The sequence below is a fragment of the Chiloscyllium plagiosum genome, unplaced genomic scaffold (genome assembly GCF_037043375.1).
Source record: "Chiloscyllium plagiosum isolate Xiang-an unplaced genomic scaffold, Cpla_swu_hap1 HiC_scaffold_3, whole genome shotgun sequence".
Lineage (NCBI taxonomy): Eukaryota > Metazoa > Chordata > Chondrichthyes > Orectolobiformes > Hemiscylliidae > Chiloscyllium > Chiloscyllium plagiosum.
The window spans coordinates 97,044,115-97,065,478 of NW_028270141.1; the positions used below are offsets into that span (position 1 = coordinate 97,044,115).

Below are 21,364 nucleotides of genomic sequence, written 5' to 3' on the forward strand. Positions count from 1 at the left end.
GCCCAACCAGTCCACATTCATTTTCTGAACAGCATCTCACCTAGATTTATCCCTCTACCCTATCCTTGCAACCCTGCATTTCCCATGGTTAATCCACCTAACCTACACATTCCCGGACATTATGGGCAATTCAACATGGCCAATCCACCTAACTTGCATATCATTGGACTGTAGAAGTAAATTGGAGTACCTGGAGAAAACCCACACGGACAGAGGGAGACCATGCAAACTCCACACAGACCAAGGCTGGAATTGAAACCAGGTTCCTGGCACTGTGAGGCATCAGTGCTAACCACTGAGCCACCATGCTGTCCCAAGTGGCTTGGAAAGCTGTATTACTCTGCTCCATTGCCTGTCACCCAAATAGAGTCATGGACTCATACAGCATGGAAACAGACCCTTTGGTCTAACTAGTCCACACTGACCATAAATCCAAGTTAAATTAGTCCCATTGGTCCATATCCCTCCAACCTTTTCCCATTCATGTACTTATCCAAATGTCTTTTCAAAGTTGCAACCGCCACTTCCTATGGCAGTTCATTCTAGACACTAAGCAATCTCTATGTTAAAAAAAGTTGCCTATTATGTCCTTTTAAATTTATCTCCTCTTACCTGAAAAATATGTCTTCTAGTTTTGAACTCCCCCACCTTAGGGAAAAGACATTTGCTATTCATCCTATCTTTGCCCTTCATGATTTTATAAACCTCTATAAGGTCACCCCACAACGTCCTATGCACCAGTGAAAAAAATTCCAGCCTTATCCAGCCTACTTTTATAACTCAAACCCACCATTCCAGCAATAGCCTGGTAAGTCTTTTCTGAACCCTCGCAGCTTTAATAATATCCTTTCTATAACAAGGCAATCATAACTGTACACAGTACTCCAGAAAATGTCTCACCAATGTCCTGAACAATCTCAACATGACATTCCAGCACCCAATACTCAAAGATCTGAGCAATGAAGGCAAGCATATTAAATATCTTCTTATGCACCATGTCTACTTATGTCACAAATTTCAAAGAATTATGTACCTAAACCCCAATGCCTCTCTGTTCTACAATGCTACCCAACCCTGCAGTATGTCCTCACAAAATTTGCATTACTGTAAAGTTTTAGTTTCCAACCACTCTTTTTATAGTCTCTCTGAATTAAAATAGCAGTCACCTGATTTTGTGGCATGCTGATCAGTTTCTTGCTGTAGATCGTGATTCACTAAGAACTGTTGACACCGGACAACTCATTTTTAAAGATCCCTTAGTGGTGAGAAGGAAAATAGATTTTTTTTTACCTGTTTACTGTGGGATGGGAATGAATCAAGGCTCCAGAAAGGAATCAAAAATATATTAACATATTACCAGTACAAATCATGTGAATAGCTCTGCAGCAGAATTGTTATAAGAACTGAGGGTTATCTAAAATAGTTTTATTCTTAACCAAATCAAACAATTTTCAAAACAGATGATCAGATGTTATCAAGGCCCAAAATCTTTGGAACTGGAAGAAAACTTTAATACTGGAGCAAAATGGATAGTAGCAAATTCATTGTCTACTTAATTTGTCCTGATGAAGGAGTAGCGCTTTGAAAGCTAGTGCTTCCAAATAAACCTGTTGGACTATAACCTGATGTTGTCCACCCCAGTCCAACACCAGCACCTCCAAATCATATTTAACTTATAGTTGCTGATCTGCTGCTGACTGTTTCATGCCATTGTCAAAGGTAATATTCAAATTCTGTCTGTCTATTCAGGTTTTCAGAAAACAAATGAGACTTTATTAGTTACGTTTCCCTAGTCCTAAGTTCTTTTTCTTAAGCTGATAAACCAGGATGAAGGCCATGGTATATGGTGTAACTACTATACCATGCTTATATATGGTATAAGCAAATTTGAAATGATAAAAAAAGAGTTGAGATGAATTTGGAAATACTGATTAGGCAACAAGCAAGATTTGATTGACAAGCTTTAATATTGAAGGAGGCAGTAAAGACTGAAAAGAAAAATTAACTTAGACCTCCAAGGGAGAAATTAAAGTTGGAGATTACACTTTCTTGATTTTGAAAAAAAAACTCCAGTCAGTATCTTCTGACAGGAAGACTGACAAGGCCTAGAAAGATTAGGTATACCTCATTTTTCTAAGATTAGGAGCAGTAAGAGTAGCTCAAAACTAGCCTATGCTGTTGTCACTCCAGTTACTCCATCAAGGAACCTACTTTATTTTGGCAAGGAAGCCAAGTGGTCCATTTGATAGCACAATAGTGTGGAGCTGGCAGGCTGCCCCCAGGGTGATCAATTTCCAGTGGCAGGCTGCTGGCTTGATGTTAATATGTTTAGTGCTCAAAATGGGCTCCTGCAGTGATTATTGGATGGTTGGCTGGTGGGTTTTGCTGGTCAATGTCTCAAAACCCCCTATGGGAGGGAAGTACACCCTTATGATACTGATTAGTTGATTACCTGGCTGTCATGCATTGTCAGAGCCAGCTGTTGAGTCTGGGAAAATGGAAATCAACTCCTTAATTCTCTCTTTTGTATACCTGAAATGATTCTGCTTTAATAGCTTTGTGGAGGTATTCACTGTGATTTTCAATACTTCATGAATAAAATGTAAAAAGAAACTTTTGATTGGCTCAAATCCAATTCAAAGATATGAGCATTGTTTTCATTTTGAGCAATGATGTTGGCAGTTGTGGATTGAGTGCTGTTTAAATATACAACTAATTTTCCCTTCTACTGGTTCCTGCATGAGTCAAAAGAAATATTATTGCCCAGACCTCATGGTTTTAGATTCTCTGGTTAGATGAAACTTTCCAATGTCAACTATCCATATTAATATGCATAACCTCTCTTATTGCTCTTAACATTCTCAACACCAAGGGATTAACCCTACAGTAATTTCTTATCATGGTTAAGTCTTCTCATTAGAGGTATTCCTTTTAGTTACAATTGGATTTCCTTTGGAACAAGAATATCATCCTAATGTGGGACACATTAACTGAGCAAATTATTCTAATGGAGTTCTGTACAACTGTTTAAGAAGGTGGTAAAGACAAGCCAGGGAACTATAGACCAGTGAGCCTGGGTACGTTGTTGGAGGGAGTCCTGAGGGACAGGATGCACATGTATTTGGAAAGGCAAGGATTGATTCGGGATAGTCAACATGGCTTTGTGCGTGGGAAATCATGTCTCACAAAGTTGATTGAGTTTTCTGAAGAAGTAGCAAAGAGGATTGATGAGGGTAGAGCGGTAGATGTGATTCCTGAAGAAGGGCTTATGCCCGAAACGTCGATTCTCCTGTTCCCTGGATGCTGCCTGACCTGCTGCGCTTTTCCAGCAACACATTTCCAGCTTCATATGGACTTCAGTAAGGCGTCTGACAAGGTTCCCCATGGGAGACTGGTTAGCAAGGTTAGATCTCAGGGAATAGAGGGAGAACTAACCATTTGGATACAGAACTGGCTCAAAAGTAGAAGACAGAGGTTGGTGGTGGAGGATTGTTTTTCAGACTGGAGGCCTGTGATCAGTGGAGTGCCACAAGGATTGGTGCTGGGTCCACTACTTTTCATCATTTGTATAAATGATCTGGGTGTGAGCATAAGAGGTACGTTTGCAGATGACATCAAAATTGGAGGTGTAGTGGACAGTGAAGAGGGCTACTCAGATTACAACAGGATCTGGACCAGATAGGTCAATGGGCTGAGAAGTGGCAGATGGAGTTTAATTCAGATAAATGCGAGGTGATGCATTTTGGGAAAGCAAATCTTAGCAGGACTTATGCACTTAATGGTAAGGTCCTAGGGAGTGTTGCTGAACAAAGAGACCTTGGAGTGCAGGTTCATAGCTCCTTGAAAGTGGAGTCACAGGTAGATAGGATAGTGAAGAAGGCAGTCGGTATGCTTTCCTTTATTGGTCAGAGTATTGAGTACAGGAGTTGGGAGGTCACGTTGCGGCTGTACAGGACATTGGTTAGGCCACTGTTGGAATATTGCGTGCAATTCTGGTCTTCTTGCTATCAGAAAGTTGTTGTGAAACTTGAAAGGGTTCAGAAAAGATTTACAAGGATGTTGCCGGGGTTGGAGGATTTGAGCTATAGGGAGATGCTGAACAGGCTAGGGCTGTTTTCACTGGGGCGTCGGACACTGAGGGGTGACCTTATAGAGGTTTACAAAATTATGAGGGGCATGGATAGTATCAATAGGCAAAGACTTTTCCCTGGGGTGGGGAAGTCCACAACTAGAGGGCATAGGTTTAGGGTGAGAGAGGAAAGATATAAAAAAGACTTAATGGGGAACTTTTTCACACAGAGGGTGGTATGTGTAGGGAATGCGCTGCCAGAGGAAGTGGTGTAGGCTAGTACAATTGTATTTTGATGGGTATATGAATAGGAAGAGTTTAGAGGGATATGGGGCGGGTGCTGGCATGGGTCTAGGATGTCTGGTCACATGGACGGGTTGGACCGAAGGGTCTGATTCCGTCTTGTACATCGCTATGACTCTATCATACTTACACATAGATGTTAAAGAGCAATGGTAAGAGGAGACAACCATATCTCACTCTATTCCTGATTACATTGGCTTCAACTTCACCAAATATTCTCACTGTAACAAACCACCCTGTGTACAGCCTGCTTTGTGAACCAGTTCAGCCCTCAAAGGGTTCTTGGAGATCATGAGATGAACTTGCCAACAGCTTATAGTGTCAGAGTCACAGACATATACAGCATGGAATCAGACCCTTCAGTCCAACTCATCCAAGCCAACCCAATATCCTAAATTAATCTAGTCCCAGTTCCCAGTGCTTGGCCCATATCCCTCTAAACCCTTTCTATTCATATACACATCCAGATTCCTTTTTAATGTTGTAATTCTATCAGCCTCCACCAATTCCTCTGGAAGCTCATTCCATACCTCTGCGTGAAAAAGTTGCCCCTTAGGTCCCTTTTATACCTTTCCCTTCTCACCCTGAACCTGGCCTGTTCCTGGGAGGGTTAACCTATTCTGTGTTTGATACCAAAGTTGTGGGATACCGTTACAGTCGGAGTAATGTGAACTTACTCTTAGGCTGAGCCTGATGTCGCAGAAGAGACAAACATATATCTCAGATATAATGTGACTAATGATTAAGTAATATAGAATAAACTTGCTAACTGTTTATTAAGATGGAGCCTAATTTCAGCTAAAAACTTCATGTGGACAATCTTCCCCACATGGTATCACAAATTTAGACTAATAGCAGCAAGAAGGATTCGTGAATGAAACCATTAAACACTTCACAGTCCTACCCTAATAATATGATTGAATACTGGTCATTAAATTATTTTGCCCATTGAAACTATTAAATCATAGTTTCAATGGTGGTCATCTGGATATTTAAATTAGCTGTCATTTATAATATGCTGGCAGTGGTGTGCACAACTCTCTATCATAATATAGTAGCAGTGGGCATAGCCTGAAAGGGGAAAAAAAATCTTAATTTCTCCAATAGCTATCACCATCTGAGGAAAAGAATAAATAAAAAGTTCCAGCCAGAAAACTATGAATGTACTTTTAACTACTCAACAGATCAAATTCACACAGGGTCTGTCAGGGTCATAGCTCCTTGAAAGTGGAGTCACAGGTAGATAGGATAGTGAAGAAGGCATTCGGTATGCTTTCCTTTATTGGTCAGAGTATTGAGTACAGGAATTGGGAGGTCATGTTGCGGCTGTACAGGACATTGGTTAGGCCACTGTTGGAATATTGTGTGCATTTCTGGTCTTCTTGCTATCAGAAAGTTGTTGTGAAACTTGAAAGGGTTCAGAAAAGATTTACAAGGATGCTGCCAGGGTTGGAGGATTTGAGCTATAGGTAGAGGGTGAACAGGCTGGGGCTGTTTTCCCTGGAGCGTCGGAGGCTGAGGGGTGACCTTATATAGGTTTACAAAATTATGAAGGGCATGGATAGTATCAATAGGCAAAGTCTTTTCCCATTGCCGGGGAGCCCAGAACTAGAGAGCATTGGTTTAGGGTGAGAGGGGAAAGATATAAAAGAGACTTGAGGGGCAACATTTTCACGCAGAGGGTGGTATGTGTATGGAATGAGCTGCCAGAGAAAGTGATGGAGGCTGGTACAATTGCAACATTTAAGAAGCATTTGGATGGGTATATGAATAGGAAGGGTTTGGAGGGATATGGGTCAGGTGCTGGCAGGTGGGACTAGATTGGGTTGGGATATCTGTTTGGCATGGACCGGTTGGACCGAAGGGTCTGTTTCCATGCTGTACATCTCTATGACTCTAATTGCAATTGTATTTGCCTGCATTTATATCTTATTATTTACAGTTCTGAAGCAAAGCAGCCTAATTTACTGAGGTACCAAATATAAAAAGAATATCCATAAAAGGAGTCAATGCCTTTAGAAAGATATGCTGGGAACTGAGGAAATTATTACATTTACAGTTAATTTGCAAAATAAAACTTAGAATAATATAAAGTTGTAATACAATCAGATATTGGCCGAAGTGACAATTCCTTTCTAAGTTGGCTGACACACTTTTAAAACTCTTCAGTATAAATCACTACTTCCTCAACTGAAAGAAACATTTTTTCTCAAAACTACCGATGCTGCTAAAATGTGCCTGAAAGCAATTCTACCTCTGTGGCTAGCAACAGAACCCAGAGACCTGTTGAGTGGAATGCAAATGGCCACAGTTATTTTGTGTTCATCAGAATGAAACTTGTTGGTGCTGGTATTGTTTTTAAACTTTGACACTGCCAGATCTGATATATTTGAAATTAAAAGGAAAAGAAAGCTCACTCTGCCTGAACAATATGTTTTAACTGAAGTTTTGAAGCTTTTAAAGTTCAACTTGTACCTTCTCATTATTCCTTTTTATCAGTAACCATTCGTATTATTATTTTTGTGTATACATATCCATTTGGAGTTAAATAACATAGTTTACTTAAGCAAAAAGTTTTAAGACAGCCTAGATACATTACACATAAAATCCAGAATTTCTTCTAGATTGTGCAAAATATCTTTTTTTTAATCAAAATTCATATCATTTGAAGGCTATGCAAATCACATAATTCAATGTCATTGCAATCTGATGAAAGTTGTATTCAGCATTGGGAAAGTCACTGCAATTCTCTAAGTAGTTGATATAAATGTAAAATAATGTGTTCGGATATTTCCAGTAGTAACACCTCTCGATTTTTTTGTAACATGAGTTAAACTTTCAAAGTTTTTATTAATTGTATTTTATTTTTCCTCCTATATCGCTTACAAACTTTTTTTTAAAAATTGGCAACATTTCCATAACTGTCAGCACCCTTTGACACAATGTTCACATGGTCATTCTTTATGTGTGAACTTAAGTTGAAGGCCTTGAGGATAGGCATTTCAATAATGGAGTAAGATCACAGCTGAGCCCAATTCAGTCTTCACTGCACACACACATTCTTCGCGAGGTCCTTGGGTAGTTATCAAAAGCAGAAACTATGGCTTATTTTTCTTTCTATATGCTAGGGTTACCAAGGTCAATTGTACTGTCCCTACCAACTTCTTGGTTCAGACAACTAATGTATCCTACATTAGATCCTTGTGATTTCATGCCAGTCTTTGTGCTGCATTTTCTTGTTGAAGCATGTGATTTATGATGTTCTCTAACCATTTTTTCACGAGGAAATACTGCCCCATCTAAATTTAATTCTGTATATAATTCCAGCAAAATGTTAAGACACAATACTCGATCTTATCACTTTAGTACTGCACGTTGTCCTTCACTTTCCTGTATCGCAATCTACTATTATCAGAATTAGCAGAGAACGTATTGCTAAGATTAATTTATTGTGTTTCAGATGCTTTTGACAAAGTTGTTCCCCATTCTTTCCCGATGAAGGGCTTTTGCCCGAAACATTGACTATCTTGCTCCTCGAATGCTGCCTGACTGGCTGTGCTTTTCCAGCACCACATTCTCGGATCTCATCTCTTGCATCCGCAGTCCTCACTTTCGCACACTTGTTCCCCAGTCAGTAATGGTCTGAAATACACATTGACCAAATACATGTGTTTGTAAAATCATTTGTGTATGTTATAACAAGCAAAACTTGGCAATAGATGTGATTAGTGAAATGACAAAGCTTTACTAAATTTAATTTGTGAAAATCCTGACATTAAATGAGAAATACCAAGTGGAATTTAACACTACACTTGTATTGAAGATTCATTGTGCCAAGCGAATGGAACAATTCAAAGTCACTGCAACACAATCAGCAATGCTTAGATTCCCTATAGTATGGAAACTAACCCTTCAGCCCAAACCAACCTAACCCAGACCCTATATTCACCCCTGACAAATGCACCTAAGACTATGGGCAACCTAGCATGGACAATTCACATCTTTGGATGGTGGGAAGAAACCACACAGACACAGGAAGAATGCCGGAGGTGGGAATTGAAGCTGGGCCCCTGATACTGTGAGGCAGCAGTGCTAACCACTGAACCACCTTACCTTTACAGACAATGCTTTCAAAAACAGTATAGCTTTAAACAAAACTTCAAAACTTGAAACATTGATGATATTCTTTTCACAGAAGGAACCCAAGATGCTGAGAGTTTATAATGTTTTTGTTTATGATCCAGATTTCCAGAAATTGCTTATTCAAAAACAAAACTAGATTTTGAAAAAGTCTTAAAATATTACAACATGACTCACATTTGAAAGGCCAGGATAAGAGACTTTCACAAGCATTTATCTAAAATAAAAACGAATGAGTAGCTAGCATTTAAAACAAAATACACATGTAGGTATTCAACATTATATAGGGCTCTTATGGTGCAATGGTAATGTTCTATATCTGAGCCGGGGGCAAGTTTTAAAATCCCACCTACTCCAGAGGTGTGCATTAACATTTCTGATCAAGTTGATTACAAAATATATACAATCTTATGTAGGCTCTTAGAAACAATTGGAAGTTGAAGTGCCATGAAAACAGGAGAGAGACATGTTGGGATGGCCCTCAATACAGTGTCATTTCTGAAGAGCTTTCCCAGGGCAGGCTGGGAAATATGTCCATTTTGGGGGCCATCACAACATGTGTCTCTCTCCTGTTTTCATGGCTATTCAACTTCCAACTCTGACTTTACAGGCTGAGAAAATGCAGCTTTTAAGTGAGTTTCTGTCTATCTACAGACGTCACCTGAACTGCTAAGTATTTCCAGCATTACCTGTTTGTAAATCAATTGCTCAGAATTTATAATATTTTGCTCATATATTTAGAATTGAACATTTGAATTAATGCCCAAGATTGAATTGAAGAAGTGAATGTGAGGAGATGGTGTCTAGGAGGCAGGTCTAACCACCAAAAGGTAATTGTTCAACACCTAGCGTTAAAAATATTTTTGAAATGATTGACTTAATCAAAGGCCTTTTATAAGTGCTGGTGGTAACAAATGGTTTATATCCATTCCATCCCTTTAATCCTAAGTGAAGATATTATGTTAAAACACTAAACTGTTGCTTCATGAAGCAGCAATTAAATATCTAGCCATTTTCAATGCGACAAGCACATTGATTATAATATATATAAAGCAGAGTGTAAACATTTTAATACTAACATTAAGCATTTAAGAAAGGAATATTAAAGTTACCCTTAAGCTTTGCATTCTTGGTGGTGAGGACAATCGTTTCACTAATACATTCATGTTTGAACTTGAGCCAGTGGAGGAGTAACTTTAATGCATGACTCTGATAGGGTGACATATTAAAACAAGATATTTTAAAGAGTGTGCTATCATGGATCAAATCTGACCCTGTACAATTGTGTCTCATTTTATCTGAAGTGCAATAATTCTGAGCTCTGCATCTCTGGGCTAAATGAAACCATGGTACAGTGGTAGAATGTTTATTATGTCATTTGATTAAAACTCTTAAACAAATTTGCACGAATGACCTGCTGACAAACTTAATTTCCCCACATCACCTCACATCACCTTAATTTCCCCACATCACCTCACATCACCTTAATTTCCCCACATCACCTCACCCCCTCCAAACTGCTGGGAGATTTAAATTCAGATTATTAAATGTACCCAGTATAAAAAGACAGGATCAGTAATGGTGACCCTGAAACTATTGCGTTTGTCCTAACTGTTTCAAAAACTACTAACTATGAGTGAAGAGTTTATTACTGTCCTTTGCAGAAGCAAGCCTACTACTTTCACCTGATCTAGTCAATGTGTGATAAGAAGTTGAAATGTTTCATCTTATACTAATCAGGACTGAAATGCGAGAAGACCAACTTAGAAATGAAAAACAATTTGTACAGAATGAGAAAAGGATGCTGACTGGTTGGACTATAGTTGGCATGCAGATGCAGCAGGAATTGTTAACTGTCTTAACTATTAGCTGACAAAATTAAAACCAGCCACATTGACTCTGATTGACTTTGACAAATATGGTTGACTTTTAACTGTCCTGTGAAATAGTCCAGCAAACCACTTAGCTCTATCAAAACTGTTGTGAAGCTATCAAAGCAAAAAACTATACAGATTACCCAGCATTGACCTTGGCCTGGATATGACAAAGGCATGCACAGGTACATTAAAGTCCTCCTCATGAACATCTGGAGACTTTTGTCATTGGGGAAGAGTTGCCCCAATGATATGTCAAGTAGCAACCCGATAAAGTAATGTTCATCAAGGCCAGTATTGACTCGAGATGCCATGAATTCAAATAGCATTAAGTCAAGTACAGAGAGGGCACCCTCTTCTGATTATCACTTACTAATCTTCGTCATCTGACCAATCAATACCTCTTCATATTGAACATGACCTGGAAGCAGCAATGAGGATGGTAAGGATGCAGAATGTACCCTGGATGGAAAATTCCATGACCACCATGAAGAATGATCATTATTTATCGTGCTGGCCTAGACTTGAAGGACATCGCTACTGGACTGGGCTTGAGTATCTAAAAAAACCCCAGTAATATTGGAAAAAATTTCAACTCAACCTGATCATTATTAATCTGAAGAATATGCATGCATCTATTAATACTGACCTGAGTGACTACTGCACAGTTTTCTTTAGAGAAAATGGCTATTTTCACACTGAGACCAATCATTCCATTGTGCGTCACTTCCATTCTACTAAATTGGATCAATTCAGAATGCATTCTCCCCGTGTCTGCGTGGGTTTCCTCCGGGTGCTCCGGTTTCCTCCCACAGTCCAAAGATGTGCAGGTCAGGTAAATTGGCCATGCTAAATTGCCCGTAGTGTTAGGTAAGGGTTAAATGTAGGGGCATGGGTGGGTTGCGCTTCGGCGGGTCAGTGTGGACTTGTTGGGCCGAAGGGCCTGTTTCCACACTGTAATGTAATGTAATGCATTTAGCAGTAGAAGATTCAATATCCATAAAGGCCATGGCACGATGTACCATCATTAGCAGCAGAATTGTAATCACCCACAATCTGTAGCCTCATGGCTTTGAATACCCTCACTCCATCTACATCTGCAAGCCATTGGACCAATCTCTTTCAGTGAGAAGGCAGAGGAGCATACAATAAGCACCACCATGCATACCTAAAATTGGATTCCAAACTGGTGAATCTGCAAAGCATGTGAAAGAATAGAAGCAGCATGCAATAGACAGGGTTACGTTTCCCATAGATAACAAGCCAGATCAAAGGTTTGCAGACCTTCTACAACTCACCATGATCACTGGTGATCAATTGAATAGTACACAGAGGAGGAGGCTCCATCATATCCCCATCCTCAACAATGGTAGAACCAAGCAATTATTTTGAAATGCAAGGCTGAAGCATTTGTTACCATCTTCAGTCAGATGTGTGAAGTAGATGATTTATCTCAGTCTCTTCCAGTGGTTCTCACTATTAGAGAAGCCAATTTTCAATCAATTCAATTTCTTCCCCATGATATCAAAAAAATGACTGAACACATTGGATACAACAAAGCTGTGTGCCTCTTTCAAGTTGGCAGTAGTACTGCCAATTTGTGCTCCAAATCCACTTGTACTCTTAGCCAAGCTGTTCCAGTACAACTGCAACATAGATGAAAAATGATCCAAATATGTCCTACCCACAAGATGCAGGACAAATCTAACATAGCTAATTATCATCAACCCATTCGCAATGATTAGCCAAACGACAAAAGTGTTGTTAACAGTGTTGTAAAACTTATTCTCTAACAACTACTCCACTGCTTAGTTTGTGTAAATTTACAGGCCTGCCCCAAGTATCGGGGAAATCAGAGGGTTCCAGAGGTAAGGTGAAAGTGACTACCTTTGGCATTGAGAGTGAATTTGACCATGTGGCTTCGAGGGGCCTGAGTGAAATTGGAATAAATACTGTCAAGAGCAGAGACTTAATACTTTGCAATGAATGACTAACATCATGAGTCCTTAATACCATCTGGCAGTAAGGTGTCTTTTGGTTAGCACTGCTGCCTTGCAGTGCCAGGAGCCCAGGTTCAATTCCAGCCTTGAGCGATTGTCTGTATTGGAGTTTGTACGTTCTCCCTGGGACTGTATGGATTTCCTTCCAGGTGCTCTGGATTCCTCCAAAGTCGAAAGATGTGCAGGTTAGGTGGATGGGCCATGCCAAATTATCCTATAGTATTTAAGGCTGCAAAAGTTGAAAGAACTGCAGATGTTGACAATCAGAAACTGGAAATGCTAAGCAGGTCTGGCAGCATCTGTGAAGAGAAATCAGAGTTAACGTTTCAGGTCCGGTGACCCTTCTTCACAACCTGGATCTGAAACATTAACTCTGATTTCTCTTCACAGATGCTGCCAGACCTGCGGAGCAGTTGCAGCAATTTCTGTTTTTGTATTCAAGAGGCGCAAGATAGGTGGATTACTCTTAGGGTTATGGGAGTGGGTCTGGGTGGAACACTTTTTGGAGGGTTGATGTGGACTTGATGGGTCAAATGGCCTGTTTCCACACTGTAGTAATTCTATGATTCTATGACTGACAATTCCCCAGGCAAGTTCAAATGAATAGGATTGTTGTAGCAGCACTGAGAGTCAAGAATCCTTTGTAATATTTGTCATAGTAGAAAGGGAGGTTAACAGAGTCCAAGAATTAATAGACTATGGTGGTGGAAAATCACAGCAAACAAGGCAGCATCTGAGGAGCAGGCAAGTCGACGTTTTGGGTATAAGTCCTTCATTCCTGATGGAGGGCTTATGTCTGAAATGTCGACTCTCCTGCTCCTCAAACGCTGCCTGACCTGCTGTGCTTTTCCAGTATCACACTTTCTTGACTCTTACTCTTGAGCATCAGCAGTCCTCACTTTCTCCAAGAATTAATAGGCCTTGAGTAATATATGGCTCAACAAGCATTCTTCAAAGGGACCGTTGGAGGCTTCCAACACAAAGGTCAAGAGTTCTTTAAAGTTTCTTAGTGCAACATGCCCCTTCAAAAGCCAACCCTCCTGTCACCTGTGTGAGGGTCAGTGCTGGTAATGGAACCAGTTAGAAATCCAATTTAATTCACTGTCGAGCAGCCTGGGATCCCTGAGAAGGGCTTATGCCCGAAACGTCGATTCTCCTTCTCCTTTGATGCTGTCTGACCTGCTGCGCTTTTCCAACAACACATTTTTAAGCTCTGATCTCCAGCATCTGCAGTCCTCACTTTCTCCCATCCCTGAGATATATCCACAGCCCACCAGACTCATTCAGCTGCCTCAGGCTTACACGATCCAGAGAAGGTGCCTATTCTAAATTCAATATGTAGACCACCTGATCTAAACTTATTTTCTTGTATGTCTACTTTCATTTTCAATGAAGCTATGATTTGCTGCAGTTAGTATTTGTGATGGAGCATCCATTCACAAGTTTTCTGGTAATAATCCAACCATGTCCATTTTATAATTAGAAATAATGGCTGGTACTCTCCAGTTCCGTAGTGGACAGCCTTGAAGGCTGGGGAGATTGTCATGGAAATGATGTTGCAAGAAACTCTAAAGTCATCATGCTGGGTTTGTATTTTGTTAGCGGTTGACACCAAGTCAAGTGCAAATGGCTTCTACAAAACTGGCGGTTAAGAATTTGTTAAGCTGATTGAGGAACCGATTGAATGGCATTTTACTGACCAGCTTGAAATTCACAGAGAATGCACGGTGCTCCATCATATCAGAACCCCAGCAGGTAATTATGGCTGATAATTGAGCTCAGTGCTACAATTTGGCAGTTGTCAGGTTTCAGACAGTTTGCCTTCCCAGGAAGGACGTTGCAGTATAGCCAGATCAATTAACATTGAGGACAGGGAGTTAACGTTACAAAGATGTAGGGTCAGTACCCTATTTTCCAACTTTGTTACTGGTACTTGGGCCTGTTGTGAGGGCTCTGTGAAGGACTGATAGACAATTGTGACAGGTCTCACTCAGCCACATATCAGCTGATTTAGACAGTATCAAACTGATTTGGATAGTCAGATTTGGATTGCCATCACAGGTACAAAGTATGAAATAATACAGGCATGTGGCCTTTAACCCTTCCAAGATTAGGCTGTGCCCTTTATTAACAGGAAGGAATTTCATTCCATCAATATCCAAAAAATGCAAAATCATCACTAATGAACCTTCCTCGTTACCCTGAGAGTAAACAAATTGCACACATACTCAGGCATACAAAAGAACTATAGCTTTATACTCCCACACTGGGACAACAAGGGTTAATCTTTGAAGAGGTTGAACCCAACAGGGGACCCTAAGCATAAGAAAATAAAGCGTGAGCTACATGGCTACCCAGGCCACCATTGAGTAGACCATAGACATCTGAAAGTGAGATTCAAATGGTTGTATGGTTCTTGTGGGCCACTCTCAATCTGCCCCAGTTACGGTTTCTTCAATTGTGGTCATCTGCAGTGATTTTTACAGCTGGGTCTCCAGAAAGGGGATGCCCAGGCCAATGAGATTTTGGTGAACTGTGAAGAGTGCCCAGATTTGGAGTATGACTGGCTGGAGCCAGAAAGACAGAAGAGCTCATGTGTAGGTCTCCAAGACATCAGTGTAAGGATAGCTTGAGAGGCACTCATATATATGTATACAAAATTCAGATGATCCTTCCCACAACATCTAACTTAATACACACCAGTCCACCTTCAACCTGCACTGTTGTCAATGCCCTCAGTTGCAATTTCAGTTTCCCTTCTTCAGCTGCTGCCTGGTGCCTCTGGCTGGTCACAAAGATAACCACAGACCATGGTCCCTCCTAAATAACCTTGTTGTGAGCCACGGTAATTGTGCACTTCCAGGTGACTTCTGATAATATGTAGAAATGTGGAAAAAAATAAATAACACCTTTGTTACAACCATAATCAAACCTTAACTATCTTACCACTCATGAAGTTCAAGTGCATTTAGAAATACTTCATTTTTTTCATGAATGTCTCATTGTAGTTCTACCCTTTCATTGCCCAGCTATGATGGGGTTAATCTCCTGATCTGACTACCCTATAGCCTGGGATGTCCTTTGGCTTCCTGAGGCCTGAAGGGCCTGACAAGATGAGATTGGGATAGGGGTGTAGTCAGGGAGGCTGCATAGTTACAGGAGCCTTCTCTGTTGAATTGGTGATTTGAGTAGCTGTATCCTTTGACTAGGGGCTGAGGAGCTGCTGTCCACACTTGAAGCTTCCTGAGAGGTGCTCCCAGAAATAGAAGGCAGCTTCCTCCCCTGAGAGGGACAGTTATGGACCTGAGATAGACAGGCATCTGAGGCAGACTCCAATAGCCTTTCTACTGTATTTGTTAGCACATGACCAAGGCTTTGGCAGGTTTGATGACTTTTGTCTAGTTTCCCAGATGTAGCTCTCCAGGAGTACTGCCATTCTCTTGATGCAAGGAGCCACATACAGAGGAGGAGAAGAGCATTTATGGCCTGGATAGAGCCTCTCTTGTCTGAACCAGTGCATGGCTGCCTTCTGGAAGCTCTGCAAGACCTTCACACCTCTCAAGGTTGGCCGTTTAGCATCTGCCATCTAAAAGCTTGCCATCTAGTGTGCAGCATGGACCTAGCCTCGCATAGTCCTTCTAGTGTCAATTGCCTTCACTGTCAACTACCTCTGACAGCTAGTCAGGGACCTATGTGACACATGAACCAAGTTATGACCCTGAATGTACTCATAAATGCAAGGCAACAGTGTTTATGTTGGTAGGAGCACATGGAGGAGCAATTTGCTAGTGCATCTTCTGAGGTCCCATTCTCCTTGTCACAGATGGACAACTGTCCTCTGGGGATGGAAGCTCTCTGTTCTTCCAGTTGATCTGCATGGAAGACAGAGTGATTAGAGGGCTTGGTCTTTCCAAACAGCCTTCAGAACTGGCTGGTGCTCAGGTTGTTGTATGCGTACAGTGGAGAACATAAAAGCACCATCATGCATGGTTACTTGAAACTTTCCCATGTCCAATCATGAGTTATTCACCTTCTTGCAATCACAGTCCATGATAGAGTGACCGCTGTGTTGCCGCACCAATCCAAGAGATTCCCCTGCCATAGGAATTGGGATGGCTTGAAATGGGGACCTGTTGACAGTCTAGGCCCTTTTATGTTTTGGCCTTCTTTTGTAGGAACAGGAACAAGAAATTTTAGTTGCCTTTGAAGAACCAAACAATACAAAGTGCTTTTGTGACTATGGGCATGCATCTGCCATTGGTACATTCTAGATCAAGCTCGTGAGGGATCACCAGTGCCAGGTCTGGGCCCCTTGACCAAGGTTCCTCCATTCCTTTGACAGGTGACACAGCAGCATCACCTCCATGCAATTGATGTGATGGACTCTCTTTTGCCAGTACCTCTGCCCTCAGGATTTTTCACTTTCAGATCCCAAAAGGAACTGAGGTGTGGTACTCATCCAGGGAGGAGACCATTGATGTGCTTGCAGCATCATCAGACAGCTCCACAGCTTCTGACCTCTTCCATGACTGTCATCCAGTCTTACTTGGGTAGATAGGGAGGTTTCCTCCTTATGGCCCTCTGGGAAGAGGACATCCTGCATTTCCAAAGAGCCTGGAGCAGAGCATGCATTGCCTCATCACTAAACTGCAGGGCCATCCAGGATCTTCCTTCTGTCAAACCAATGCATATCCCTTTCCTCACACTTTCACAATGCTTACCTCACCAAACTCTTGGCCTTCTCTCACATTGGGACTGCACAACTGGTTGGATGTTTAGAGAAGGGAAGACCTGAAAGTAGCGTTCTGGTGTTGACAGCCTTTTAGAGATGGCAGGAGCACATACAACCTCAGTAATTTATGATGTGGTTGCATTCTTAGTCCCAGACATCAGCTGGGGAATAGTCAGCATTGCTCACTCCCCTGTCTGCCAGCTGTAGTTTGATTGGCCAGTGAAAGGGCTCTCTGAGAAAGGGGACCGGTGTGAAAATGCCATTCCACCTGTTTTCAGTCTCACCTTCCCCTCTTCACTAATTCACAGAACATTCTGGTCAATCTTTCACTAAGGCTGATATTCCAGCAATTATTTCCAAGGAATAGGTAACCAACTGCGCTTTGTGATTGTTTAAAAATTGCACTTCATCACTTTGTTCAGGGCATCGAGTCTTCCCCTGGGACTGGGAAAAGGAGAGGCTTGTATACATCAGCAATGGAGAAACTTCATGGCAGACAGACTGAGCCTGCAGTCTGTTCACAGCTTAAAACTACAGTAATTACCCTTTCCCTAGAGGCATTGTTTATATTTGCTGTTGAAATGTCAAAGTCTCTTGAGTTGCTGAGGGAACCAACTGTTAAAATCAATCTTGATCTAGAAGCCTCTAGAAGTACTTGCACTTCAATGATGTAATTGATCTTCTGCAAAAGTTGGTGCTACTGGTATGGTAACTGGAAGGAAAATCTTTCTTAAGTGGCTCTACTGCTCCAATACTGCAATGAGATCAAGCAAATGTGGTCATTGTGAACCTTTATTTCACCATTTGGATCTTAGAATTTGAGATTGTATCGCAGAATAAAATGCAGGGGAGGAACTGACTGCTAAATGCATACAGAGGTTACATCTGGTATTAACCGTAGCGTGACTCTGCCACAGATGCATTTTGCATTATATCTGCTGATGCATTTCGATAGCTTTGAATATTTAATTATGGTGTGGTCGTGAAGTTTGGGAAAAATTAGGTACAGCCACATGCTATTGAATAAGGATTATCTTGTTGTTTACTGGATGAGCCTAGTATTGAAAATTACTGACAAGCTGATGTCTTTGTACTTCTCTGATTGCTTGCTTGGAAAATAACTAAATTTTCATTTTCCCCCAAAATAGGAAGGAATGGAAAGGAAAGTGTCTGCAGAGAAGATCTGGAGGTTAGTTGGTTCAGTGTATGTTGGTGTACACATTCTACCATGAAATGACAGGATGTTGGTTTGTGTCCACAATTTCCCACATGGTATGCTTTTAGCCCCAGCTGGGCTGTTAGGGCAAGGCGCCAAGTGCAGGATAACCAGCTTCCCACTGGGAGGAAAGAACAAAATTTGCTATCCAATTTACCCCTCACCATTCTCACGCAGCAGTCAATTAAAGAGCAGCTTTCTAGCAGGTAGCCTTTTTTTTCAGGCATGGAACCATGCAGGAACCAAAGAAATAAAACAACAGAAAGAGATGATAAAATCAACTTATTCACGAAAAACAAAAATCAAAGGGCTTGAGACAAAAGAGCCATGGGTAAAATGAAGCTGAATGCATACAAAGAAGAGATAGGACCAAAGGCTTCCCATAACTAGCTAGTAAATCACAGTTTGTGAATGAAGGCAAGCACCTGTTTTCTTCATGAAGCTATTACATAGAGTTTGGGAGCTACTGTGCAGATTTCAAATAACTTCAGCGCAGTTTGGCTCTACTCCAGAGAAAAATAATAGCCAGTTCCAGCTGCATTTACATCATGCTTTAAATTCTTTTCATTCCAAATCTGCAACTGTTCAAAATCAAAACACAAATGTCTAAACTTTGCAAATTGCTTTACTTTGATATCAACTTGGATTTAAAGGCTGCTATTTGACAGATTAAAATCGCCTCTGATGTAAATAGATTTAGCACTGACGGCTGTTAACAGTCTAATCTGAGTTGCTGTTCACCTATTCCCAGCAGCAAGTCCTGGCACACATTTCAGATTTGACACCTGATATCCTCTGTTATGTGTCCTTGTTTAAGGCAAAGGCAATTTCAACACATTGATTTTATTAGATTCAATTGAGACAACTAAATCCAAAACTGGGACCCAATTGAAATAATTTAAAAGGACACTAACTACAGCAGAGAAAGAGGCAAAATCTACATATGAATTGAGGATGCAGTGCAAATTGAGAACTGTTGAGTGTTTGAGGGAGTTCAGTACCCTTCAACACTATGGGATAAAATTAGAGCCAGATTACTTAATGGTTATTTCTGCATTAAAGGAGGAAAGAAATAATCAGATGAGGACAAGTCAAAGCAGTGATCTTGAGCATTTCCTTCCCAAGGCTGTGATTGTTTTTACCTTTGGTCAGTAAAAGCAATTGTGGAGAGACAGAAGACCATGACATTGAAACAGTTTCACAGCAGAATGGTGCAAAATAATGCAATATTAAAATGATAAATAAATGAGGAAAGTTAAGTCAAATAGTGGATGGTGAAAGAAGAAGCTGCAGTCTCACAAATGCGAGGGATTTCTTTCTGAGATGTGTGGGATTTGTAAACCTCAAGTACAAAGAGTTAGATGAATGGTTTCAAAGATCCATGAAATTGTGGTCACACACCACTTCATTGTTGTGTTTATCTAAACTTGTCCATATCCTCCAGTGTTCACTATCCTGCATGGATGCTTTAATTGGAACAATGAGAGGAATTCAACCTGCCTAGGTGGATGAATTTCTAAAAACTGTTGACATATTGGAACACTGGAAGAAACCCATTGACTTCCACTGGTCACCTAAGCTTGTTCTGCAGCATGCAGGGAAGCCCCTGGGACAGGCAAGACTGCAATTTAAATATGTTCAATGCTCAATAAATGTAGTTCTAAGCCAGGGTTCTGACTTTAGCTGTTTGCAGACAGGTTTCCCAGCTTTCTGGGAACTTACTAGCTGAAACAAGGTGAGACGGCTGCGGCAATTATCATCTCTGTATAATTGACATGGAAAAAAGACTTTAAATACTGCGATCTGACAGCTGCTTCCTTGCCTAAAGGAAAGAGTTTTGCTCACAGGATTTGTTCTGAGAGTGTGCTTTCAGGCTTTGAAGGTAATTTCCAACACTTTGGAGGTCATTTCTGCTAACTTGGAATTTTCTGCCTTTGATCTGCATTTCCCACCTGTCAGCCTTCACAGTAGCACTTAGGCAGCTTTACCTTGGGTCTCTGATGAGGAATTCCAGCAACATTAGCACCAGTGCTTGCAGTGTCAGCACAACAGTAGCCACTTTTCCCTTAAGGACCTGCTGCATCGCAGGAGAACGGAGTTAAGCACCATGATCCAGTTAATAGGAGGCAATAACCCCAATGTAGCATTTACAGGGAGAGGATTCACATTCTGAACTTGACTGAACATTGGTGTTGCAGGAGGCTCTGACTTTCCTGTCAAGTGACTGCTGTTAGTTGCAGTCTTTACGGGAGATTAACTTCTCTCAACTTGCCAAGTAGGCAGACCATACAACCCTTAAATGATTTGCCTCTGGCTCCTTTCAGGGACATGCTCACAAAATTTGTGGTATATCATAGTTTGTTAAGAGCAGAAGAAATATTTTTCTTATCCGGTCATTTGGCCCCTCGAGCCTGCTCCGTCATTCAATAAGACCATGGCTGATCTCTTCATGGACTCAGCTCCACTTACCCGCCCACTCACCAAAACCTGTAATGCCTTTACTATTCATAAAATCTATCTACCTTTGCCTTAAAAACATTCAACGAGGTAGCCCCAACTGCTTCACTGTGCAGGGAATTCCACAGATTCACAACCCTTTGGGTGAAGAGATTCCTCTTCAACTCAGTCCTAAATCTGTTCCCCCTTATTTTGAGGCTATGCCCCCAGTTCTAGTTTCACTTCCCAGTGGAAACAACCTTGCTGCTTCGATCTTACCTATTTCCTTCATAATTTTATATGTTTACATCATAACCCCCTCACGGTAGTTCAGTGGTTACCACTGTTGCCTCACAGCACCAGGGTCCCAGGTTCGATTCCAACCTTGGGCAATTGTCTGTGTGGAGTTTGCACATTCTCCCTGTGTCTGCGCGGGTTTCCTCCGGGTGCTCTGGTTTCCTCCCACAGTCCAAAGATGTGCAGGTCAGGTAAATTGGCCATGTTAAATTGCCCATAGTGTTAGGTGCGTTAGTTAGAGGGAAGTGGGACTGGGTGGGTTACTCTTCGGAGGGTCGGTGTGGACTTGTTGGGCCG

General features: G+C 41.2%; 1 protein-coding gene across 1 annotated transcript in view; it reads left to right on the plus strand.

Moving 5' to 3' along the window:
- The window catches only part of LOC122547240 (transcription factor AP-2-beta), a 73,107-nt gene that overhangs the window by 48,110 nt on the left and 3,633 nt on the right, over nucleotides 1-21,364 (plus strand). Inside the window, exon 8 of the transcript XR_015754003.1 lies at nucleotides 18,267-18,307. The gene's annotated coding sequence lies outside the window, so the exon portion shown is untranslated. The remainder of the gene's footprint in view (nucleotides 1-18,266; nucleotides 18,308-21,364) is intronic.